At 36.5% G+C, this 6,023-nt stretch overlaps 1 pseudogene; it reads right to left on the bottom strand.

The window, feature by feature from the left end:
• Positions 1–2,254: 2,254 nt before the first annotated feature.
• LOC113757085 lies at positions 2,255–3,369 on the bottom strand (annotated as a pseudogene).
• Positions 3,370–6,023: the final 2,654 nt, after the last annotated feature.

The following is a 6,023-nucleotide window of genomic DNA, read 5'->3' on the forward strand; positions in this document are numbered from 1 at the left end:
GGACGAATTTGCTTCATTTTAAAAGTGAGGGACGAAAAGAATATTTTTGCGAAATGTGAGGGATGAAACAGGTCATTTTCCCTAAATTATATATAATGTAGGTGCATCCATCTATTGGAGAGCACCCAATAGGGAAAAAAAATCTAAAAATAAATATAGACAAACTTGCAATTCAATTAAATAACGTGGCTAGAGGTGTATTCATCAGATAACCCTCTAATTCAAATGGACTGGTGTGAAAGTCAATTCTTCAATTGCAAAATGGGTAATGTGATAATATTATTGTTATTGATTTTCAAAACATGACATGTAATTTGGGACATCTAAAAAGTATCATTACCAATAGGCAAATTAGTGATTAATACTAAATAGCTATACTAAGGTGTCCTTAAAAACCTGTTATTCTTGGAAGCACTAAATCAAATTTATTTCGAAAAATTTGTGTGATAGCCAAAAATTCACGAATTTGAAAGTCTGATAGAAGTTAGAACGTCCAATGCACATTTGGAAACTACCAATTCGTGCATTAAAAGCATCACAGCACTGTTGTTTTGAATTTGACAATGCAGTATATTGAATGTCTTACAGGGACTCATATGGCGTCGGCCGTGGTCAATTTATTATGGGGATACTTAGTCCCATCAAGCTCCTGTACACTGTGCAGCAGCCTCGTCCATGGTCGCTCAAGCCTCAGCTTGATGTGTTCTTGGCTAGTAACCATGTGAGAGATACCTCTGACTTCAGAATTATTGGATGCTGTGGCTCTCTTTCCTTTAGCGTCTATACATAGAGGACAATTTTATTGCAGAGGTGAGTTTTCTTTGCTTGTCCTCATATCAGTTGATCAGTCTTGAAACTCATCAAAACAACCAATCTTGTTGAAATAATACAGGCGATGGACAATGTGAGTTTCCTAGAGTTGGTGTTCAAAAATAGAAGAACCTTTACTTTAGGACTTCGTCCAGGTGTGGACAATGCATTCATCACGTCACTGCTTGTAATTCTTAGTGAAATCAATAACTATTATCCGTACTACTGGTGAAAATTTCTTGTATTTTGTAATTCGGTGGAACGTGAGCCCTTCGGTGTGTGGAACATTTTCTGGTTCTTTTCGTAGCATTGAAAACCAAGATTTCTCCTTAGTAAATCGTAAAGAGACAGGTATTTTTCTTTCTTTAGCGATAGAAATTGACCTGAATGATTAATTACATGACTCTTGCCAAGACTAACGAAAAAGAGTCACCCTTGCTTGCGAACTATTAATATTCTAAATCAGTTTTACATATATTTCAAATAAACCATTGTAGAGAAGTTAGAAGCAAATATGTTTCCACAAAGAAAATTGGGTTTTGTACAATGCCAGATAGTGGTGCAAAAAAGTTAATTATTACGTTGCAAAAACATTTTTGCGGCGCTTTTTTGATGCATGGACTACGCAGCATAGGAGTGGCCGTCCCAAAAGACGACGACGACATTTTACGTTGTAGAGCAAACAATTGCGGCACTTTTTTGAATTAAAAGGAAGAGCCACAAACGAATATATGTAGCAAATCTTGTATTTTTTTTTAAAAAAAGGATTGTGCTGCAAAATGTGTTTCCATTAATCCCAGCTTCTTGAAGGATTTTTGCGTTTTCCACAGAAACTTGCGTTCTGTGGCAATCTTTTGTTGAAGCTGCATATCAAATCAAAATAGCAACCAAATTTCAAAAATTTTCAGCATCCATAAACTGCTTCAATACGAGTAAAGTTCATAGAACTCGTAAAATTGCTTTAATACAAGTCAACTTTAAATATTCATAATAAATAGGGTCATATAATGCTCGAATATAAGTTAACTCTCATAAAATCATAATAACATATTAATAGCAAACATATTGAACTAAATCAACTGCCGATCCTTACAACAGACTTGATAAAGTAGAGAGTGATAGAGAAGAGGAAATGAAAAAAATGTTGTATTAGATAAATTGTGTGTTTACAAGTACATGATGTGCCTTATATAGGTATGGTAAGATATGATAAATGTAGTAGTTGTGGTAGTTAATAAATGTTGTAAATACATATGGTTGGTGGATGGTAGAATACACTAGATGCAAGATAGAAAACTGTAGAAATATGAGTTAGTTGGTAGCTATATTTACATTTAATATCCCCCCCTCAAACTCAAGGTGGTAAAGTGGAGACCAACCTGAGTTTGGAAACGAGAATATGAAACCGTCTTGGTGAATGGGATTTTGTGAAAAGATCCGCAATTTAATTGGCAGACACCACAGGTACCAGAAAAAGAGTTTGTTGCATGAGATGGTGCTGAACGAAATGGCAGTTAATCTCTATGTGTTTCATCCTTTTATGGAAGACGTCATTATGAGCGATTTGAACAGCACTCTTATTATCACAATAGATAGGAGTACTAGCAGAGAATGGAACACCGATGTCATGAAGGAGCCAGTGCAACCATAGAAGCTCAGCAGTAGTATCAGCAAGGGCACAATACTCTGACTCTGAGCTAGATCGAGAAACAACTGATTGCTTCTTGCTTCGCTAGGAGATAAGGGAATCTCCAAGAAAGAAACAGTAACTTGTTGTAGAGTGATGGTCAGTAGGATCATCAGCCCAATCAGTATCAGAATATGAGCGTAACTCTAGAGAAGAAGATAAGAAAAAATGCAATCCATGATAGATGGTTCCTTTCACATAGTGCAAGATTTGAAGAACTATAACATAGTGAGTGGAACGTAGACTTGACATGAATTGGCTCACCAAGTGTACAACATAAGATATATCTGGTGGAGTGATAGTTAAGTAGACTAGACTCCCGACTAACTGACGATACTAAGTAGGGTCACTTAGAAGTTCTCCATCATTTGGACATAACTTGATATTAGTTTCAAGTGGAGTGTCAACAGTTTTGGAATTTATTATACCAGCATGAGAGAGAAGATATGATGCATACTTGGTTTGGGATAAATAGTAACCCGTAGAGGACTTGACGACCTCAAAACCAAGAAAGTATGAGATTGTCCACAAATTCTTCATCTCAAATTGTGTGCTAAGGAATTCCTTTAAGGTTTGAATTCCTACTCTGTCATCACCAGTGATTAGCATATCATCCATATAGAGAAGAAGTAGACTAATTCCAGATGAAGATTTTTTGATGAATAATGTGGAATCATATGAGCTGCTAGAAAAGCCAATTTTCCAATGGTGCCGCTAAATTTTGAATATCAGGCTCGAGGAGTCTGTTTAAGACCATAGAGTGCTTTCTTCAGACGACAGACTTTGTTTGGAGGATGATCATAGTCAGGAGGAGGAGACATGTATACTTCCTCAGAAAGATCACCATTGAGAAAAGCATTTTTTACATCCATTTGAAAAATATCCCATTGATGAACAATAGCAACAACAAGCAAGAATCTTACAGATGTGATATGGGCCACAGGAGCAAAAGTTTCTTCATAATCAATCCCATGTTCTTGGTGAATCCTTTTGTAACCAAACGAGCTTTGTAGCGTTCGATAGAACCATCAAAACTAGTCTTGATTTTGTACACCCATTTGCATCCAACTGCAAACTTTCTTGGAGTTAGATCAACCAATTCCCATGTATGTGTTTGAGTGAGAGCCTACAATTCCTCAGCCATTGCTTTCTACCAAATGGAATTAGAACAAGCCTCTCGATACTTTTGGGGCTCATATAGGGTAGCAAGGGCAGGATAATAATGGTAATCTTTTAAATAAGATAGAGCAACTCTTACTCTGGTTGGCCGACAAGTAGTTAAAGGTGATGATGATGAAGATTCTACAAAATCTATAGCCTGATCAGCATGGTTAGAAGGGTCATTAGGAGGCTCGGCAGATGAGCTGTCAAGACTTGCATCAGATGACTTTTCTTCTGGAAACAGATCTATAGGATTATTAGTAAAAAAAACATGGAGAATTAGATGAGATATGAAATGTAGACATACATTAAAAAGATTTATGCTCCCAAAAGAGAACATGACAAGAGACTCTAAGATGTTTAGCTATAGGATCATAACATCTATACCCCTTGTGTTGAATTCCATAATCTAATAAACAACAGAGTCGGGATCGAGGTTCAAGTTTTGTTCGTTCATGTGGTTGAAGCAGAACGAAACAAGCACTGATGCAGATTCGAATCTCCAAACTCCCACTCTTGAAGAAACAACTTGCACAGGCAGCGGAACGATCTATCTTGATCAGGTTATGAAACAAAGTTGATGGAAAAAATCTCGACCCTTCTAACCCGTAAAGGTATGAACCTTGAATTTAATTACGACCCATGACTTAACAAGATAGTGAACCAAGATTTGTTGGTAGAACGGCGCTACAATTCAACGTGGTCTTGAATTGATAGGCCAAAACTACCAACAAATCTTGGTTCGCTATCTTGTTAAGTTATAGGTCGCGATTAAATTCAAAGTTCATACCTTCCCGGGTTAGAAGGGTTGAGATTTTTTTCATCAATTTTGTTTCATAACCTGATCAAGATAGATCCTTCCACTACCTCTGCAATTCGTTTCTTCAAAAACAGGAGTTTGGAGATTCAAGTTCGCATCAGTTAGTATCAGAGTTTTAGCTCTTGATCCAGATTTATATTCTTTTCTTTTTCTTGTTTTCCTCTTTGTTCTTCTACCAAACCCTACCCAATTCAAAAAGAAAAACTCTGTTCATCGTTCTAGGGTTTGAATTTTGTGTGATCATCTTTGTTATCCTTTGTTCAATTTGTTTCTCGTTAAGTCATCTTTGTTTGTGTTTTATTGAGTCAAAAAAAAATCAGTGCTGTAACATCATTACTATTCATTGGGTATTGTAGCATCGTTACTGTTCATTTGAAATAAAAAAAATTTTCATACCTTGTGTTTGTCTCTTTTTGTACCAAAACTTGTAGTTGGTTGGTGTTTCTCGAAATTCTTGGATTGTATTGTTGTGATTCTTAAAAACCTTGAATCAAAATTTTCAAAATCTTATGATTCTTGAAACCCTAGTTCATCTTCTTGAACTTGGAATTGCGGCTGTTCTTGTTTCTTGATTTGAACTGAAAGGAAAAAAGGAGAAAAAAATTGATCCCTAAAAAAAAAAGAAGAAACAAGTTCTTGGAGGGATCATAGTCTTGAATTTGGAAACAAGAAAATAGTCTTGAATTTGGAAATCTAATTTGACTTGGATTGTTGCCAAAATCTAGTCACATAAATCCTTGTCCAATTTGGTTTGTTAAGCCGCTTGACACACTTAGGAAAGCTCCTTAAAATAACATCTTGCTTTCCAAAAGTAAATCCAAGAATCAATTGATCTGAGCTTCCAAATTCTAGCCAAGTACAATTGGGTAGTCTCTGTCGCGCCCCACTTTTTGAAGGTGTGTGAGAGTAGTGTGTGAACGTGCATGAAAATGAAAATAAAAGGCCGTGGGACTTGAAAATGCGACGATTTGGCCAAACAAAGTTCAAAAAGGGTTTTCAATGGAAAATGGAGTCGCCACTTGGTATAGAGTTAGGGCGTACCAAGTCACCCAAAAAGTGATTTTTTGGAAAAAAATAGACAAACCCTTTTTGAAGAATTTTTTAGGTCTACGTAACCAAAGAAAGGGATCGGGGGTCACATTTGACAAGGGAGAAGGCAAAGGCAAAGCCTAAGGCACTCCCTTACCCTAGCCAAAGCTAGTTGCGTGACTTAGCCCTTCTTTTCCCAATTTTTCTACCCAAAGTATGTGTTGCATGTTGGATATGACTAATGGATATGAAAGAGAAATGCAATCCTAAATCTAAAATGTCTCTTACGAGGCTTTTTGGTCCCAACCACATGAGTTGTGGTGGCCAATAAGGAAAGTTCTCATAGAGGTCGCGAATGATGCAAATGAAAACTCAAATATGAGTGCAAGTGTGAAAATGTAAGAAAACGTGCATGTGTGCGAATGTAAGACGAAGTGCATGTGTGCAAATTGAGAAAATGAAGGTGCTTGTGTGCAAGTGGATGAAAATATGGCACAATAGTAGTAAATGCATATA

The sequence above is a fragment of the Coffea eugenioides genome, unplaced genomic scaffold (assembly GCF_003713205.1).
Source record: "Coffea eugenioides isolate CCC68of unplaced genomic scaffold, Ceug_1.0 ScVebR1_2709;HRSCAF=3788, whole genome shotgun sequence".
In the NCBI taxonomy this organism is placed as follows: Eukaryota; Viridiplantae; Streptophyta; class Magnoliopsida; order Gentianales; family Rubiaceae; genus Coffea; species Coffea eugenioides.